At 42.2% G+C, this 20962-nt stretch overlaps 1 protein-coding gene across 1 annotated transcript in view; it reads left to right on the forward strand.

The window, feature by feature from the left end:
• LOC145456519 (protein arginine N-methyltransferase 1-like) overlaps positions 1-20962 on the forward strand; it is a 340886-nt gene that overhangs the window by 151293 nt on the left and 168631 nt on the right. The gene's annotated exons all lie outside the window — the stretch shown is intronic.

A 20962-nucleotide genomic window follows, 5' to 3' on the forward strand; every position in this document is an offset into this window, starting at 1 on the left:
CAATATATTTTAGGTGGATTAACGAGTATAATATCTGGCCCTCATCGAGTTGGGATTCAGAATAAGTCGCCTGTAATTTTTTTTTTTTTTTTTTTGGTTAGCTTGCATCTATATGTATTTATATGTTTGCATTATGACGTGCTTAGCGGTCCTAAATACTGTCTCTCGGACCCTAATTTGATCTATAGTGTTTAGCGCAAGCCTATAGCTGGAGCAGTGCCTTTCAAGCGTTAAGCGTTAAAGGTGCACTGAAAGTGCCCGTTGCTACTGTCACGGTGACGATACTCGACCAAAATCAATTCAATTCGAAAATACCCTATATTGAGTGAAAGGTAAGTCTCATTGTCGCCACGAATATTTAATTACGTCAATCACCCTACTAGAGAACATGGGGATTCTCATCTATAGGCTCATTGCACCGGCAGACAAGCACGTGGAATAGCTTTTATTGATCCGGGACATACATGTCATTCACTAACAATTGGTATTTAATTGCAACATACATGTGTCATTGCAAAATGCGGTGTGCAATTATTCCAAGATATAAAGATTTCAGGGCACTATATCTCGTAAAACAAATACTACAAATACATATGCTATATCGAATCCAACACATCATTTTGAATGGTCTTTGAAGACGATAACAGCCTCGGAAATCGGTCTCGTAACAACATACGAGATTTTACCCCCGAAACGACCAATGCACGCGCGCACACTCACCCATGCTATGGAGCCGGTAGCACAAATTGCGGAGCATGGACCAAAGCCGGATTGGATATCCGGCTGGATTTTTTCAATTTTGGCCGGACCAGATTCGACTCGGATCTGTACTTTTTCTGATACAGCCGTGCCGGATCGGAGACGGATCACTACTTTTTTGATAAGACCTGAATTTATATGGATACCCGTGACGTTAACTAACTAACTGACGTTAACGTGTAACTAAATAACTACCAACCACCCACCCACACGCAAGTAACCTCCAAGCCAGTGTGAAAATAAACGATCCATATGTATAAATTCAGTGAACCACCGTACCGTGTTGGGTCGGATTTCCGGCTGGACGTCATCATTTTTGACCGGAGCCGGATCAGTACTGTTTCCTGATACGGCAGGAGTTGGATCGGAGCCGCACCAGAGAATTGGAAAAGCGGATCGGAGTGGGACATGAGAATTTGTCGATCCACTCGGCACTAAGCGGAACACATACGACTAACCGTCTGTAATTTTGCGACGAAATCGACGGAATTATTTCGGAATAAATATTCGAATGAAAGTCGAAAGTCGACTATTAGATAACAACATTAAGTCAGTGTTTCTCAACCTTTTTGTCATCGTGGACCCCTTTTGGACCGTCACGGATCCCGCAGAACCCCTCTCCACGCACAAGTTTTATTTAAAATTTAGTCACATTATCGCGCAATCGTCATCTGTCAAATAATTATTGCTTAATGGCAGGGGCGGGCAACTTCTCCAGTCGGCGAGCCGGATATAGACAAATTAAGTACTTGGCGGGCCGGATTACTGAATCGATACATTATTCGCCCTTTCATCCACGTATACAAGGAATAAATCGTACTTAATGAATGTATTTTAACGTCAGCGATGTCACTTCAAAGCCATTTCTCGCCGATAATGGCGAAGACAATGTGGATTTGAGAATACTGTTGTCATACAAGCACCGCCATGTCTGCTTCTCTCTGATCAATCAACACACGGTGCAATCCCTAATTCAGATTTCAAGGCGTTCGATAAGCCCGGTACACCTGATTTACCAATTTTACCAGCTCATTAGGGTTGAGTAGGTGACGAGATAGAGTCGTTGTTCAACTGTGTGGCCTCATTAATCTCGATATTGAAGTCATGCGGCCCGCGTCCTCTATATACGAAATTTCAAAAGTGGCCTGCGACCTGTTATGAGTTGGCAACTCCTGGCATAATCCGTGCCTTGCAAAAGCCTAGAAGTGTGCCGTGCTACAAGTCGGCGGTTGCAGAATCAAATATAAGAAATATTGGCCTGGTGTAAATAACCACTGTAGTTGACAAAAATCATGATTACCACGGACGACATCAGAGTTGAGTGCATCGTAAATGCCGATGATGCATGTCTTCTCGCTTCGAGGAACTTACGCGTAAGCTCTACTCTCGCAACGCTGCGCGTGCGCATGCACATATACAATGTGTCGTAAGGAGTCGCCATTGCCCATGGACAACAAATACTCATGAAATTGGATACTCGGAAATTACCACCGCGGAGAGCCCTTGTGGTGTTTTGTGCCTTCATTTATTTCTTGATATATGCCTTGAGTAAATGTTCTTATTGTAGAAGCAAAACATCCCAGCAGGCTTACAATATATAATTTATGTACCAAAATCGCGAGTATAAATGTCAAGAAAAGATACTGGAATTATGTGTGTAGTCACGCGAAGCGCAAAAATTTTGCCCCTTGAATGGAGATCGTCGAAAATGTTGGTAGGCTCACATATTGTTGTCAAAAGTTTATTCATTCTCAGCTCACGTGATCAGATTAACCCGTAGAGCTGATGGAGGGTGTCTTCAAAAATATTGGGCACAATATTATTTATGCTGCATCTTCCGGTTTCTATTAATCTTATAGTTGCATGTTGTTATTTCTTGGCCTCCCATCAGGATATTTTGTATTGTTATAAATATTATTGCTATTATATACACATCAATGACAGTGGCGAGAATCGCATGTTTATGGAATTTGTGCGCCAAGACAGTGCATTTCTTTAAGTTTAGTGCCTTTGCTTTGGGTAATGAGGACAACTTTTGCTTGCACGCGCACTCCCACTCTTCACTCTTCATTCTCTCTCGATAACGTGCGTTCACTTTCACGACTCTGCTGCTGACTTTGGAGCTCGGTTCACTTTTCTTCTAGCTAGGCTTTTCAAGACGCTACGACGGCGACGAGGAGCCTAGATAAACCTCCGACACATGGAAACATGGCTGAGCCGAGACTCGAACCAGCAACAATTGGTTGCAAAATGACGGCCGCCAGCACACGCTAATTTAAATATGTGTAGAAGGTCGCAAAATTATGGGTTTGCGGCTGAATTGGGCCGTACGTCTGCAGGTTGAGCACCCCTGGCCTAGCCGAAACAAGGAGGAACATTTGAGCAAGGCTGCAACGTACAGTAAATGCTAAATACGAATCAGGGCTCGAGGTTATTTTAAACCACCATCGAGCGCAGTTGTTCGTTAACTCGACGCCCTAGCTGCGCAGGTGTCCGGTCAATACCGAGAAAACCATTACCGAGAATGGACATTGCCGAGAATTGACACCAGAGTTGGATCAATTCAAATTTGTAATTGAGCTGAATGTATTTGAATACATTTTTTCATGTATATGTAATTGTAATTGAACCATTTCTATTTTGTGTAACTGTAATTGTGATTGTAATTTAATCAAAATTTTTCTCAATTACAATCTCAATTACATTTTCATGGAAACCTGACAATCACAACATAAAATAATAATTTAATCAATCATTTATTCGTCGCACCAGTGAAAATCCGGTACGAACCAGGATGACGACGAACGGCCTTAAGGGCTTAGTAAACGGTCACCACATGAAATAATTAGCCTATTTACATCGGTGTTCTATGCGTGCTGCATTTCAACTAAATAATTCAGTCACGCTATTCTGTTTTCCATATATCAGTAGCAACAGAAAATTTTGAAGTACGATATAAGCTAAACCAGTGGTTCTCAAAATGGGAGAGCACCCCCTTGGGCGGCGTGAAAGCATCTGAACGGGGCGCGACGCTCCAGTGAACTAAAATCTTTTCAGCGCTTGGCCCGATTCACCTCCATTTTATGGTTATTGCTCGGTGTATAGTCTGAATTTCGTTTGGAGAATTCTCTCATCAACAGTCATAACCTTCCATAATCCATACCAGCAAACTATACGTAAGGATTGCAAACTTTATGGTTTCATTGTGAGCTATGACGAGGAGGGCACGAAATATACATTGTCATAATGGGGTGGGGGGCGTGTCTAAAACGTTAGAGAGCCAGTGGGCTAAACTAAATCTTAATATTTCAAAAATGGATGAACACCAAATAAACTCTTCTGAAACCTGCTAAACCATTTCCTACACCACGAGTTTATTTTTAATTAGAGGGTATTATACATATCAGGAATGAGGCATGAATTGCTTGAGATTGTTGCTAATTACGTCGCTACGGTTGCCAAAGAACACCTCTTTAGTGAATCCATTACCTGTTTAAAAGTAATTGTAATTGTAATTATAATTGTAATATAATACATATTTAACAGTAATTGTAATAGTAATTGTAGTTTGATATTTTTAGCATTGAGTAATTGTAATTGTAATGTAATTGAAACATGCAAGGAAGTAATTGTAATTGTAATTGTAATTTAATTTAAATATTGTGATTGATCAAACTCCGATTGACACCACAGAGAATGGACATTACCGAGAATGGACACCACAGAGAATTGACATTACCGAGAATGGACACTATAGAGCAGTGGTTCCCAACCTGTGGTACGCATTTCATCAACCCTGGCTGATAATGCCTAGTTTAATAGAATTTGTTATTACTAAAGCGATTTTGCTTTACAAATTTGAGCGTTAAGTCAAAAAATTGTCACAATTGTTTACAAAGTCAAAATATTTTGGACCCCTCAATTTCGTTTGTATCGTAGATTTTGATATTTTACAGCTTATAGCCCACTTTATTGACCTACCGTTGTAGGCGGCCCATTGTCTGCTCATCGTGGATCATAAACTGGTGAACGAAACAAATAGCTTGATAATTGATATGGTATTATGCTAAACGTACCGCAATATCCTAACTGAAGCAAGACTGCTTGACATTGCATGGTTATTTTATCAAGAAACGCATGATGAAAAATTGTGATGCATGACAACATTGTCAGTATGAAGCAACATGTTGTGTCACCAGCAGCGTACGCACAGCTTCAGTGTTGTCAGCCAACAACTACTGCTGTTAAACGGTATTTCTAGATTCTTGGCAAGCTACGTAGTAAGGACAGATAGCCTACTTTCTACTCGAGAATATAAGAAAGTATATTTCGTTGTATTGCAACAAATTTTAATTACCTCTACCATAATACGTGGTTTAACTACTGGGCCAGTTTTTTCATGTCAAAATTTGTCAGTTTTTAGGTCAAAAACGCTTTTTCGTAAGGACAGACAGCCCCTACCAGCAATGAATATAAGTAGTACAATTTTAACATTATGTGCAAAAACACCTAATTTGCGTACGTGAAGTCAAAATTTGGTCAAAATCAAGTTTTTTTTAGTTCAAACTCCTCCGATTTGATGGTAAAAAATCGCCCTAGTTATTACACCTCACTTAGCTCAAATACGTGAGTATGACGTCATAAATGGTTAAAACATTTTGACCGCCTGCGGCGTGCGTAAATTATGTACGACATAGGTGGTACGCGTGCACTGCATAAAACCTCGAAGTGGTACGTGGGTCGGACAAGGTTGGGTACCACTGCCATAGAGAATGGACACTGCCGAGAATTGACACCACCGAGATTGGACAATACCGAGTAGGGGCACTACCGAGAATGGACACGACAGAGAACGGACATTACCGAGAATTGATACCACAGAGAATGGATATTACCGAGGATATTGACATTTACGAAGAATGGACATTACCGAGAATGTTGACATTGGACATTAACGAGAATTGACACCATACAGAATGAACATTACTGCGAATGGACACTACCGAGAATAGACATTACCGAGAATATTGACAATAGGGCCATTCCAAACCTGGACATCAAAAGTTGGAACCACCGCATTCCCAAATCTTCAGAAATTTGATACATGCATAGATGAGTTAATTCCGAACACAATAATGTTTATTAAAGGAAAATTGATCACCGGGGTCAAAAGTTACGTCATTTTGAAAAATTGACGATCTTCTGCTATGTTATTGATCTTGTTTGAACAATAACTCAATGCGACGAGATTGCAATAAGAAATCAGTATATATTAACAGCAGAATAACTTTAAGACAGGCAACACGATCCAGAGTTCAGTCTAACGAAAGACCACGAGACAACAGAACACAGGGTATCAATACAAGCATGACACACGAGGAAATAATGATTGGCTGAAATTACTAATCCTATAGAAAGAAAGAGTTTTACGACACCGAACGTGAATGCACGAACATAACAGTCCTCCCTTGTAAGTTAGAGGGTTGCCCACATTTACGGTCTATAGAAATCGGTGGGTTTCCTATTTCTAAGAGGATAACGTCTGCCCGACGATCGAGCAGGACTAGCTGCAGGACGTTGTGCCCTATTCCTGACCAATGGTTGCCCAGCTTGGGACTGTTGAGGCTGAGCAACTTCCTGTGTGGCTGTATCATTGCAAGCTGAAATCAAGCGTGGTTGGAGTTGGTTTTTGCGCCTCCTCCAATACCGATGATCTGTTTTTATGATGTACACAACACGCCCCAGTATTTTCGTCAACACGCCAGCAACCCACTTTGGTCCGCTTCGGTAACTGCGAGCGTAAACCGAGTGACTGATGTGACTGAGTGACTGATTGTCTAGGCGTAACGGGTTTCGATTTGTCGAAGGGCGAGCACAAACTTAACAAATTGCGCGGCTACCGACCATGTAAAACCTCGGCAGGCGTTTTCCAGTCTATGCCCGGGTGCGGTGCACATCGGTACGTAGCAAGAAGTGTTTGGAGCGCGAAGTTGAGATCTTTTCCCCCGTCGCAATTTGTTATCAATACAGCTTTTAGAGTCTGGACGAAACGCTCCGCTTCCCCGTTAGAGGCAGGGTGAAAAGACGGTAATACGATATGGCTGATTGCCAAATAAGAACAAAATGTATCGAATTCATTCGATGTGAATTGCGGCCCGCCATCTGTGACAATTGTTACGGGCAAGCCTTCAATAGAGAAGACTTCCCGCAAAGCGTTGACTACACACAAGGTTGTGGTAGATCCGACATTCATTACTTTAACGAAAGGATATTTCGAATGCGAATCGACGATGACAAGAAACATTTTATTGTTTATTGGACCTGCGAAATCCAAGTGAATTCGTTCAAAGCTTTCAGAAGTCTTTGGCCATTCGCGATACTGACGATCAGGCGCTTTCATTACCTTACGGCAAGCGTCGCAACTCTTAACGAGATTTTCAATGTCGCGATTAATGGAAGGCCATGCGATGTAACGTCGAGCCATCTGCTTCATTTTCGCGATACCCCAATGTCCTTCGTGCAACAATGATAAGACTCGCGAGCGAAGTGACTGCGGAATTACTACGCGCTGAAAACCATCAATATTGAGCATGACTATGTCTTCGTGCAGAGAAAGCGAATGTTTGCGAGTCGAAAACTAAGAAAAATCATCAATGTTCATTAGGGCTGATCAAAAATAACTTTTTTTTTCGGATACAAGCCGGTCACCTCTTAAATGGTCAGGTCACCCTAAAAAACGCTGCACACCAAATTTGGTTCAATTCTAACAAGTATAGGGCTCCGCAGATCCAATTGAATTTTTTAATTTAAACAGAAAAATTGAAAAAAAAAATTCCAAATTTTTCTGCCAACCCCATGAAATTGTTGAGCTGTCTTCAAAGACGTTGCAAGACAAATTTGAGTCAATTACGACCAGTAGAAGCGGAGTTATGTGAGTTTTTCGTTGATAAATTGCGGATTATCCACCAATCAAGGATAATCCGAGAAAGATAATTTTACCAATTTCATGGTTTGTCCTTCAGCGTCGCGTCGCGAATTTCATTGCGAGTTAACGGCAAGCCATCGAATGCCATATTAATAGCGTGAACGATCTCCGCGTTTTCACGAATTTCCAGTTCGTCAAACTCAGGGTCTGGACCCTTTGGTAGGCGAGATAAACCGTCGGCGTTTCCGTGCTGATCAGTCGGTTTATAGCGAATATCGTATTGATAAGCCATGAGCGTTAGTGCCCATCGCTGTAAGCGTTGCGCTGTAATCACGGGAATTTTCTTGTCTGGCGAGAAAATAGCTAAAAGCGGTTTGTGGTCCGTTACGAGCGTAAATTTTCTACCATACAAGAATTGACGAAATTTAGTGACTCCGTAAAAGATTGACAGAGCTTCCTTCTCGATTTGAGAGTAGGATTTTTGCGAATCGGAGAGCGTTTTCGATGCGTGTGCGATCGGTCTCTCTTCGCCATTGTGCTCGATTGAGAGGACAGCGCCGATTCCGAATTGAGAAGCATCAGTTGGCAAAATGAGCTGCCTGTTTACATCATAATGAGCTAACTGCGTAGCGTCGATTACGTCGTTTTTGAGAATGCAAAAAGCTGCGTCACAGTCCGTATTCCAAATGAATTTCGCGTCTTTTTGGAGATGACGGTACAAGGCAGCGGCTTTATTCGTGAAATTAGGAATAAACGCGCGATAATAATTGACTTTGCCCAGGAATGCCTGTAGCTGGCGAACATCCTGAGGTTTAAGCAACTGTTTGATTGCTTCAACGGATTTGTGAGACGGGCGTTTGCCATCCTTGTCGATTATATGACCCAGGTCCTCGATACTACTTTTGAAAAATTCACATTTCGCGAAATTGACGGTGAAACCGTATTCGGTGAGACGCTCAAAGAGTAGCGATAAGTTGCGAAAATGGTCGCGTCCATCAATGCCAGTAACGATTATGTCATCGATAAAACTAGCAACACCGGGTAAGCCGGCGATCATGGCATCAATACAGCGTTGAAAATTTGCGGGACTAGATGCGACTCCGAAACGCATGCGTCGATAACGGAAAAGACCGAATTTCGTGTTGATGACACACAGTCATCATCTAATTCTAGCTGAAAATAAGCATCGGCAAGATCAATTTTCGTGAATATACAACCACCCTGTAACTTGTGAAGAATTTCATCTAAGGAGGGCAGGGGATGTTGATCCATCTGAATTTGTTGATTCAATGCTTTGAAGTCACCACAAATGCGTACTGATCCATTTGATTTAGTGACGGCAACAATTGGTGCTGCCCAATTACTGTAATTGATTGGTTCGAGAATACCTTAAATGACAAATCTATTCAATTCGGTTTGAACAGCGATTTGCCTTGCGAAAGGCAACGGGCGTGGCTTGTTAAATACGGGCTTGGCATTAGGTTTTGAGTGAATAGTCACCTTTGTCTTGGTGCATCGTCCTAATACATCAGAGAAAATGGAGGGGAATTTGGACTGAAAAGATACCAATTTGTCGTTCGAATCACAAATGTCAATAGTATTACATGATCGCGATTTGACCATCCGCGAGGAAATTGCATCCAAAGCAGATGTTCCCTTAGTGGTCATGGAGAAAGCATCGCTCCAATCGAGACCAAAAATGTTTTGCCCACGGTGTTCGTCGAGAACCACCGATTTTAAGCCAACTCGAACTTCGCAACCCACCTGCACGGTTACAGTGCAAATACCTTTCACTTTCAGTGGCTTGTCGCCGTACGCTACGAAAGAGCAATGGTATGCTGAGAGTTTCGGAGAGCCCAAAGTTTTGTACCCAGTCAATCCCACCATGGCGGAGGGTGCACCAGTGTCCCACTGAGTCGGCAACGGAATGCCGTTGATGCTGGAGTTGATCCAGAGCTGGTTTCCTACGCGTCGATATGGTTGATCGATGTCGAAGGAGAGGAGCGGCACTGAGCAGAAATTGACGGATGTGACCTGTTGCGTGATACTAGGTTTGGTAGACATGCAAACAGGTTTGATATGACCTTTACGACCTTCCCCTCATTTTGTTGACGACGGAAGTGTCTTGACCGCTACTCTCGCCTTGGATAACCCTATCAGTTTCCAGCGTTCTCACGTATGTTGCGGCTACTTTGAGAACGTCGTCAAGCGATGGATTGGTTTGTGTTAGACAATGCCGTCTCACATCCGCGTGCCGCGTTTCTTTAATGATGAGATCGCGCATTAGCTCATCAACGTAGCTCTGATCACAGCCATCTCTTGAGCATGTGAAGTTGCAATCCTTGGAGATTCCGCGTAGAGTAGCGATCCAATCGGCGTACGATTGTCCCGGCTGCATTTTACAGTTGTAAAATTCGTACCTGGCTGCTTGCACATGAATTGAGTCCTTGAAGTGTGTAGACAACTTCTCAGTCAACGCGTCGAAAGTATGCGCACTGACATCAGCAGCACCAAACAAATTACGTAGGAGCGAGTACGTTTCAGGTCCAACCCATGAGAGTAGACAAGCTCTTCTTTTCTCTATGTTGGAAATGCCGTAAATTGCTAGGTGATGGTTGAATCGTTGCAGATATTGGTCCCATTTCTCCTTTGATTTTAGAAACGAATCAAACTTGGGAGCGGTAGCTTCAGATGTTGACGCACCCGGATTCAACCTCTGCACTAACTGCGATATGGCTTCCTCATGTTGCAGCTTTTGCTGTGCCATATCTTCTTTGTGCTGTGCACGTTGTTTCGCTATCATCTCCTGCTGCTTCTCTAGAAGCTTCAATATACTTGCTTCCATGATGTTTCTCAGTCGCAGAAATAAATATAAATCCGTCTTCTGACACCAATTGTTATGTTCTTGATCTTGTTTGAACAATAACTCAATACGACGAGATTGCAATAAGATATCAGTATATATTAACAGCAGAATAACTTTAAGACAGGCGACACGATCCAGAGTTCAGTTTAACGAAATACCACGAGACAATAGAACACAGGGTATAAATACAAGCATGACACACGAGGAAATTTTGATTGGCTGAAATTACTAATCGTATAGAAAGAAAGAGTTCTACGACACCGAACGTGAATGCACGAACATAAACAATTTCACCTCCGCAGCATTCAGGTTTATCAATGTAAAATTCCAAAAGGTGTAAACATATGTTGGATTACCGTTAATATTTGGCACTGGGTTTTCTGAGTAGCTAGTCTATTGGTCTCTATTCTCATGTGGTATTGAATGCATATGCAGTGTAGTGTTTAAGTATAGAAATTAAACATGGAACGGTAACGACCGATTTTGCAGCTTCGTTCCGCTTCGCAGAGGCTGGAAAGGAGAATTGTTTTGCGTAGGCGACTGTAGGATTTCTGGCAATCCAAAAGCTATCTTCCCGAGCGCAGAAATTATTGAATCTGGTCTTGATCGAAAGCCACTGCTGCACCGATTCCGAAAATATAAAGTAAAATAATGATCAGGCACTGATCCACCTAGAATCCATCCTCCAAGTCTGAAATATCGGCATTGTTCAGAACAATCGGGTAACCGCAACACAATGACCATAACAATGACCCGTTGCGACTCTCCGATTGTTCGAACAATGCCGATATTTCGACTTGGAGGATGGATTCTAGGTGGATCAGTGCCTGATCATTATTTTACTTTATATTTTCGGAATCGGTGCAGCAGTGGCTTTCGATCAAGACCATATTCAATAATTTCTGTGCTCGGGAAGATAGCTTTTGGATTGCCAGAAATCCTACAGTCGCTTACGCAAAAGCACTCTCCACTCCAGCCTCAGCGAAGCGGAACGAAGCTGCAAATCCGTCGTTGCCGTTCCATGTTTAATTTCTATAGTTTAAGGTTTTAAATTGAGACAAAACTTGTTCGATGGCCTGAAATCGGTCAAGCGTTGCACAATTCGGAATGTGAATTGAGCAAAACCTTAGAAGTAGAATGAAGCGAATAGGGTATCATATGAAAGCTGGTTGAGACAATTCTCCATGGCTTTTTCATTTTGGTTGTTTGACTGTAAGCACTGGCGTAGCAGCATGTGCTGCCGCCCCTGGCTCTCTTGAAAATGCCGCCCCCTAGGTAGACCTCATCAAATTTCGACATAGATTGATGTTCAAGTAATTTTGTCAATAGGAATAATTACAAATAATATGCCGCTTCTCAGCTTCACCGTCTCGACGTTAATGACGCCCAAAATAATAAAAACAAGAAATAGCGAACGAATGTATTGTACAAATAGAAAATCGATGGCCGCCTCAAAGCAAAAGCAGCGATAATATCCTCAAATTCAAGTTTTTGAACGTAGTCTCTTTCTATAGACAGAATGGATGGAGCTGATAGCCGATCATTATTCATGAATCATGATAGAACTAAATATATAAGACTTAATCAGTTTGAGCTTTGAGAAGCTCCTCACACAGCTCGCAGTTGAAACACCAATGTTCAGATAAAGTTTCAGACACGAGCATAAATACGGTGTCGAATCAAGTAGCTTTGCATAAAACAACCACTGTAAAACATCAAACGTTGTTGCACTACGATCAAACGTGGTTTCACTGCTCCGCACCAGCCTCTTAACCCTTTTAAAATCTCAAGTTGAACAACTTCATATGATTATAACTTAATTTGTGTTCGTCCTAGAGCAGTGGTTCGCAACTTTTTTTTAGACACGCCCCTCTTTAGGATAGTGAAAAATTCCGCGCCCCCGTATCGTCATATTACAAGATCCAACCGGGATGCTAGCAACCCTAACAGATTGTTTGATGGCATGGAAGGTTATGACTGTTGATGAGAGAATTCAAAAATAAGAAACTGGGTCTATATATAGAGAAACACGCGTGAATTGGAGGTAAATCGCGCATAGCGCGAAAAAAAATTCATTTGACCGATTCTTCGCGCCCCTCTTAAGATGCTTTCACGCCCCCCCTCTCAACGGGAGCGCGCCCCCCAGGTTGAGAACCCCTGACCTAGAGGCCTCATATTGGTTTGTACGAAAAGCTAGCAATCTTCTGCTTTAAATGATCCCTAATTCGAGGTATAAGGCATGACAATTTTCGCAGCTAACTCCAAAAAGTCCACCTCGTCGTCATAAGTGCTTCTAAAAGCGCTGGTGAATAAATTGTGACTTTCGCTTTGCAGCAGCGCGTGGGAATTCAAAAATCCAAATATATCATTTAAGTGGTGAATGCCGGTAAACCTATAGTTTCAGCTTCAAGTTTAAATCTGTCCTATGCTTGAAACATGCATCGTCTAAATTCTTCAACAACACTGAGGCCAGCATCTTCTGTTTGTTCGCCAGACATTCTCCTTTTTCCGCGAACTCTCCGAACAATCGGCCGTGACGGCTATTTCGGAGTGATTCCATCGCCATGTTAACATATTAATTCGTGTTTTCGGAATCAGCGCGACACTAGCTTTCGATTGAGACCTGTTTGATTAAATTTTAGCTGACGGGACGCCAGCTAGCTATAGGACTACCAAGCACTCTTCTTTTAGCCGGCTGTCTACACGCCGCGCGAGATAGTGTAATGGTGATGCGTCCGGCTTCTTGATCGGTAGGTTGTGTACCCGATCCCCGGCCGGGTCAGACCGAAGACTCGAAAACTGGTATCCGCGGTTATCCCGCTAGACGCCCAGCAATCACGGAGGAGAAAAAAAACGGGGTGCAGACTAGATGACCTTACTATAAAGTCCTTATCGCATCTCCGTCTTCAAACCATCACGATGATGCAGGCATCTCTCTCACTGTGCAGCCTCATTTTGCCGCCCCCTTGGAGCCTGCCGCCCCTGGCGCAGAGCCAGAACCGCCAGGTGGCTGCTACGCCACTGACTGTAAGATGGCGAAATTGCAATCTCAAAAGTACACTGCATTTGTACACACCGAAAATATAAATTAAAATAATGATCAGGCACTGATCCACCTAGAATCCGTCTTCCAAGTCTGAGATATCTGCATTGTTCGAACAATGGAAGAGTCGCAACGGGTCATTGTTATGGCCATTGTGTTGCGTTTACTAGATTGTTCTGAACAATGCCGGTATTTCAGACTTGGAGGACAGATTCCAGGTGGGTCAGTTGCCTGATCAATATTTTGATTTATATATTCGGTATCGGTGCTTTCGATCAATACCAGATTCAGTAATTTATGCGCTTGGGAAGATAGCTTTTGGATTGCCAGAAATCCTACAGTCGCTAAAGCGAAACAATTCTCGACTCCGGCCTCGGCGAAGCGGAACGAAGCTGCAAAATCGGTCGTTGCCGTTCCATGTTTAATTTCTATACTGAAAGTGTGTGTCGCTATTCTCGTGACCTAGACCCGTGATTCTTGAACTATGGGTCGCGAAGGGCATATATTTGGGTCGAGACCGCATCAGAACGATGTTTCAATATGAATGTGTGATATTTGCTGAATTGTGCTCTAGATCAATGGTTCTCAACCGCCGGTCCGCGACGACATTCCTGCCGGTCCGCGGGGTATATTACAATTTTATACTTCAATTTCAAGATTTAATGTTGAAGGCTTGTCCATTGATAGAATAAAGAAAACATCAAATTTTAAAATAATTCAGAAGTTCGTGAGGAAACATTAGGGCTTGAAACATGTTCGATCAACTAGAAGTTCAAGACGTGTTATTTGACGAGCGACAAGTACAGAACAGGTACGAGCTGACTCATCGCTAAACAGCGCAGTTTGCGCGATCATTCGTTTTCAATTGATTCATTTTATGTAGGACCGTGATTCATTTTGTGTAGGACCGTAGCTAACTGGGGCACCCAAAACCGCCCAATTGGAGAGGAGTCGAGCTTGAAAAGTGCCCAAAAATTATTTTGCAAATGAACCTAAATCATAGCGTATTTTTCTGAAACTTTTTCCAGCATTTTTCGATTTCTTTTCGCGTTTTGCGCGATTTAGTGTCCCTAAATGCCTTGCTTATTAGGTGCCATTCTCCGAAATATACGCATGGATGATAGAAATAGGCATTTCGGCGTCAGCCATTACCGCGCCGCGACGTGCCAACCCCTAAGTATAGGCTAACATGGAACTCCGAAGGGTGTGCCAAAAATTCGGCAGCGAGAAAACCGATTCGGTCATGAATGATCGATAATATTAGGTATTGCCGCGATTAAGCTACATAAACTCTCTGCTGGCGCCGAGTAGAATGAATGTGCTCACAAGTAGCCTACAGGTGAAAACATCCACCGACCTGTAGGGTCTGGGGGTGAATCCCCTGGAGGTTTGGCTTATCTCCCTGTGGGCGACCAACGTTTTTGGGGGTGGGCTAACGAAGTGCTTTTGCGGCCCGGATTTCCGCATGGCCGGTATAGTTGCTGCAAGGTGTTTTCCTGCGGCACACATTGTACCGTAGTTGCCGGAGTAGCGTATGCGTCTAATAGAACTGGGCGATGAGTAAGGTAGCACGGCAAGGTGCTTGGTTCGACTTGGTGCTTGGTTCGAGTTGGCGTGGCCGGTTAAAACCCACGGCGCACAATATAGTTTTGGCCCCCCTTCGAGCTCGCCCTCCCAATTATGGGGTTTGGGGTGCGGCAGTTACGGTCTTTCATACGTGTGTATGAAGAGCTGTCCTAGGGGTTTGTACCTGGCATATTCGGTACGTGAATTGTGAATACTCAGCATTAAATTCCGAGTCCATTCGTTCTAAACTCAAGTCAAACCAAAATTGTAGAGTGTATGACCATGATAGAATTGCTTATCACAATTTGAACACTAGGCTACCTCGGACATGAATGTATAGGGCATTTTGAAAATTTCCAGTTGGCGATAATAGGGGTTTATGCCGGGCATGTTTGGTATCAAACCAGGAATATGCTACAGATGTGCAAAACATACCGGTGTTACCTGTGATGTTTTGTTTTGTTTTATTCGCACATCTTTTGGCGCTTATCGCCTATAAGGTCATTTGCGCCCAGTACATCAATTTCAGTAATTTCAACGGTCTTTTACGGTCTTTTCGTCAGATTACGGACGACTTCCATGCACGCGCTCTTCCACCATCAGTCTCTCTCGATTTTCATGCGCCCGCAACTTAGTCTTTTCGATGCCATCTTTCAGGAGTTCGGCTCTCTCTTCCTCCGGGCTTTTCAAGGCGCTGTATTTACAGCGGGATCGGCGATGAGGAGCCCAGATAAACCTCCGACACATAGTAACATGGCAGAGCCGAGACTCGAACCACCAACCATTGGTGTCGTGACTGCAGTGTTTAACCAACTGCGCCACTCGCTTCCCCGTTTTACCTGTGATACTTGCAACCAACTGGTTTGCCCAAGACACAAAAAATCTCAGAAGAACGAATATTGCTTGAAATGCTGATTTGTTGTAGTGCTGTTTCGTTGTTGTTGCGTTTGAAATATACGCGGCGAAACATCGCTTATTGAGCTATCTCTAATATTGCTTTTAAAACTACATTCACTGCAGTATAATTTATTAACTTGAAGGCATTTCGTATGCCCCTTAACAACAAGAGATAACGGCAAGATAAGAAGCATATGGAAAGAGATTCAAACGAAATCCAAACTGGCAAAGTTTGACGTAACAATGCAATAATAAAAAGGAACGGTAGCTCAGAGATGAGCGGATTTGAAATTTCTATGTCCTAATCCAATCCAAATCCGAATCTTCAAATCCAAATCCAAATCCTAATCCATAACTTTTTCATATTCAAGTCCATGTCCAATCCTAATCCGATTCCAACTGGAAATTCAGAAAAAATACTAATTTATGCAATGGTGGGATTCGAAAATTTTCTTCCACAACCAACGATTCACTTGATTCAAGATAACTTAGTAACCATAATTACATTAATAACTGATCTGAATAACTTTTGTCGCGATTCGCCACACGACATTTCAATCTCCCAGAAAATCGGTAAATCCAATCCAAATCCTAATCCGTTCGGAAAAAATGTCTAATCCAAATCCAATCCAAATCCGACAAAATTTCACAAATCCTGTTTTTTCAAAACCTAATCCTAATCCATGCTCATCTCTGCGGTAGCTGTCCAAAGTCAACTGTACCGGTACTCCGGTAGTCAAAATAAAGGGATAAGAGAGAATCAAATTCTACAATACACAGAAGACGTTACACAGACAATTAGCTGTATACAATAATGGAATATTTGTATACAAACTCTTTCTCATTCTTATGGTGTCGTTAATTCTTGATAAGGGAAACCAGAAAAGCCACCGAGGTAATAAATTCTACTGCAATGAATGTAGTTCTGAAAGCACTATTCAAGTTGAGCACCGGCAGTCACATATTTGAGGGATCTATGTAATTTTTATCACAGTTCCAACATTTCAAAATAGGTATTTTGCGAATCACGCAGCCTAATTCTCAAATCGGAATTTGACGAAACCGGGACAGGACGGGGCTCATGCACTTTCGGACGAAAAAGCGATTTTCTCCGTAAGGCTGTAATGACTTTGGTCCGAAAGTGAACGAGCCCCGTAGGTCCGTCAATTACATGTTCCGAAATCATATCGGAATTGGAAGAAAAAATTGACAATTTTGCCATTTCCGTGGATATTCGACTTCTCAATCTAAAACTATGTCCTGAGACCCCTAAATCAGGATCCATGATCGTTTCTTGAGGTTGAAAAACACGAGGAAATACCAGGTTGACAATCTGTCAACGTGTGACCGATTATGTTACTTGAAATTCCTGTGCTCGCGGACTCCCCCAGGGGTTGAGAAACACTGCTCTAGCACCATATAATTGCAAAAAACGGTTGCATACTTTACATTTTGGCTTCATTTCAATTTTCGAAGTGCACCGGTCCGCCGGACATTTTTAAAAAATTTTCCGGCCCGCGAAGTGAAAAAGGTTGAGAACCACTGCTCTAGATTACCGACACATTGATTTCGCCGATACTTCTCACCCATTTTTATCGCTTGTCTATTTTATATTATCTTGCATTCAAGAAATTTTTTCACGGGCAAAATTACTGCGTTGCATGGAGCAGCCACTGGTTGGATATGACGAGTGAAAGTATACCACGTTGTTTCATGCGATTAACTGGGTGGTAGAGGTTCGATTCGATATTGATCTTGAACTTGACCATTATGACCACTCACTGACCACGCTCATATGTAAATTTTTCCTGCATTTTTGATTGTTCGATATCTGGCTAGCCGCGCGGTTTACGGCTACGGTTGGCGGCTTGTTCGAAACCAGGCAACGGCGGCTACGCACTGAGGCATGATTTTTGACTCTCTGGCGTTATCCTGAGGGTTAGTCTTGGAAAATGAGAGAGGGAAAGAGATTTTTCAGTAAAAAGTTTGTTTATTCAGTCTCATAAAAGAAGAACTAGACATCACATGGGGTGTCGATCGAAGTCGGGAACGGTAGGAGGCTTTACTCCGCCCACTTCTAAACTGGAAGACCTTCTATTCAAGTCTTTTTGAGGCCACGGTATGAATTTGAAAAGTGATGGACAGTTCTGCAAAAATCGACTCCTCCATTAAAAGGGTTAAATACCTAAGAATAAAATATCTAGTTCTTCTGTATTTGATCAATTTTCTGACTCCTTTCCGTCACAAATGTGACTAGAATAGCGCCATACCAGTCAGATCCCGATTTCACGGATAAATCACAGATATACCGTGCTAAGTTTTGAAATGACTCGATTTTCTTGGAAGAGTTGCCGTCCGTCCAGAGTTGGATCAATTGCAATTTGTAATTGAGCTGAATGTAATTAATTACATTTTTCAATGTAATTGTAATGTAATTGTAATTGAAGCATTTTTAATTTGTGTAATTGTAATTGTAATTTGACAAAAATTTTGCTCAATTACAATTTCAATTACATTAAATTGCTATTGAGACCTGAAAAGAAGAACATAAAATAATTGACTTATAATGCATTCTCTTTAAATGTCGACAAGGAATTTGGTGGATCCATTCGCGGAAGCCCTTGACTGCGCCCTTGCGGGCGATTTTTTTATTTTTACCGCTATGCTGGCCTCGGCTGCCATTGTATACAATTTTTAGATTACTAACTAACGGATGGATTCGCAACACGTGACTCACGATTGAATACGCCGAGAAGCGAACTGCTGAGCCGGCAAAAGCAGGAGAATTGATAGTCCCATAGCTGGCGATCCAAGCGTCGAAATTTGATATGTATGGTCCTAATCGAAAGCTAGTGTCGCACTGATTCCGCAATAAAAGTATATTTCCAGGCAATGGTACCATCCCAAAATAGTCGTGAAAGTCTGGGCATCGGCATTGTTCTGAACAATCGCTGGGCGTAATTGGTCATTATTGTGGTCATGCTGCTGCGGCGCTCTCACTTTTCAGAACAGTCGGCCTTGAACGGCTATTTTGGAGCAGTTACATTGCCCTGACGAGATTTTAATTTGTATTTTCGGAATTAGTGCATCAATAGCTTACGATAAAGACCAGATGCATCAAATTTGGACGCTTGGATCGCCAGCTCTAGGACTACAAAGTTTGCTGCTTTAGGCCGGCTCTGCAGTACGTTTGTCCGTGCATTCACCCGTGACTCACATCTTGCGCAACTATCCGTGGGTTAGCAATCTACAATACGATTTTAGATCACGATGCTGCATCGTTGCTTCGTCTGGCTAACTAACCAGACCACTGGATATTATATAACGTCATATCTGACAAAGCACGGTTTTGTTTTTACTCCTCATCCTAATTCCTACGTCCCTCGATAAAAATAATATTATTTCTTTAATTATATACTATATACGCAAATCCAACACGTGCATATATTATAATACTTTTTTCATCGACATACTGCACCCTATCCTGAATCCTAACCCGTAGGAAATTGGGTAAATAACATTTTACATTTCCAATTACGTGAGCCATAATCACCGAGCATACAAAACACGCTTATATTACGTCACCATGACATCTTACATAGCATTGTAGACACATGAACGCATTTATTACTACACAATCTGAACTAGACTTGAATTGTTGTTAAATACGACGCTACGGTTGTCAAGGAGGACGGTTGAATTTATGATTATTCAATTACATGTTCAATAGCAGCAACTGTAATTTTAATGTAATTGAAGCATGCAAGGAGTAATTGTAATTGTAATTGTACTTTGATGTTTTTAGCATTATTATTATTAGTTATTGTAATTGTAATTGTAATTGAACTGAAAAAATGTAATTGATCCAACTCTGGTGCGAACCCTTGAGAAGTTCAGGTTCGTGTGAACGCGAACTTTTTTAATTGGTTCTGTGTGAACGTGAACGTGAACATTATGACGTCACGTGACGTCATATTGCTAATTTGAACCCTACATTTCAGTGAAATGATATATTAATATGCACGATACTTAGCGACGACTCAGGTCACATCATGCCACAAAGCTGAAGTACATGGTGACTTCGCCAAAAGTATCAACTGAAGCAATCAAATGCTATATTAATTCCATAAAATCACTATCCTCCGTCCCTTTGCCAACAACTACGACGAGGACTTGCAACGGAATAAAAGCTTACGCCGTAACGGTCTAGGCCAGATCGGACAATGTATTCGCCGACTGACTATCCCTACACAGATATTGAGTAGAGCAGGGGTTCTCAACTTCTCTTGTATAATGGGCCGCATTTTACGAGCGAAAGACGCTGCGGGCCGCAGAAAATTATCACCATGTATTTGTGGCGTACTATTAAATTTAGGCTACTGTAGACTATTTGCCAGTTGTATACGGGCATTTAGTACATTTTTATGCATTCTAAAGCATTAATGAACAGCGTTCGAAAGTTTGCAGTTGCTGTTTTTTTTCGTGAGAATATGAGTCTTCCAGCGGCGCAAGTAAACCCCTTCATGGGGCGTGCATTGCATTCGTTGCAATGCACCTTCAAACCCTTTCACCAAAGAACCAAACTCCCCACGTTTTCCCTGACAGTATTTACTCTGAAAATATGTCTGCTCTGTAAAAGTGTACAATATGTCGCGGGATTCTCTTGAACCAGAGTCCAGCCGAATACCGATTCAAAACAGTAACAATCTAACAGGGTTGTAATGACTCGAGTCATGACTCGACTCGATTCCGACTCGAGTCACGATTTTCTGATGACTCGACTTGACTCAAATCATATTCTCAACGTACGGAAATGACACGACTTGCACTCGAGTCATTGCACCCAACTAAAACCAAGTCATATGATTCGAGTCTCAGATGACCAAGACCGACATTTCATTGTCAT

The sequence above is a fragment of the Botryllus schlosseri genome, chromosome 14 (genome assembly GCF_051294905.1).
Source record: "Botryllus schlosseri isolate E-star chromosome 14, Bs_hap1, whole genome shotgun sequence".
Lineage (NCBI taxonomy): Eukaryota > Metazoa > Chordata > Ascidiacea > Stolidobranchia > Styelidae > Botryllus > Botryllus schlosseri.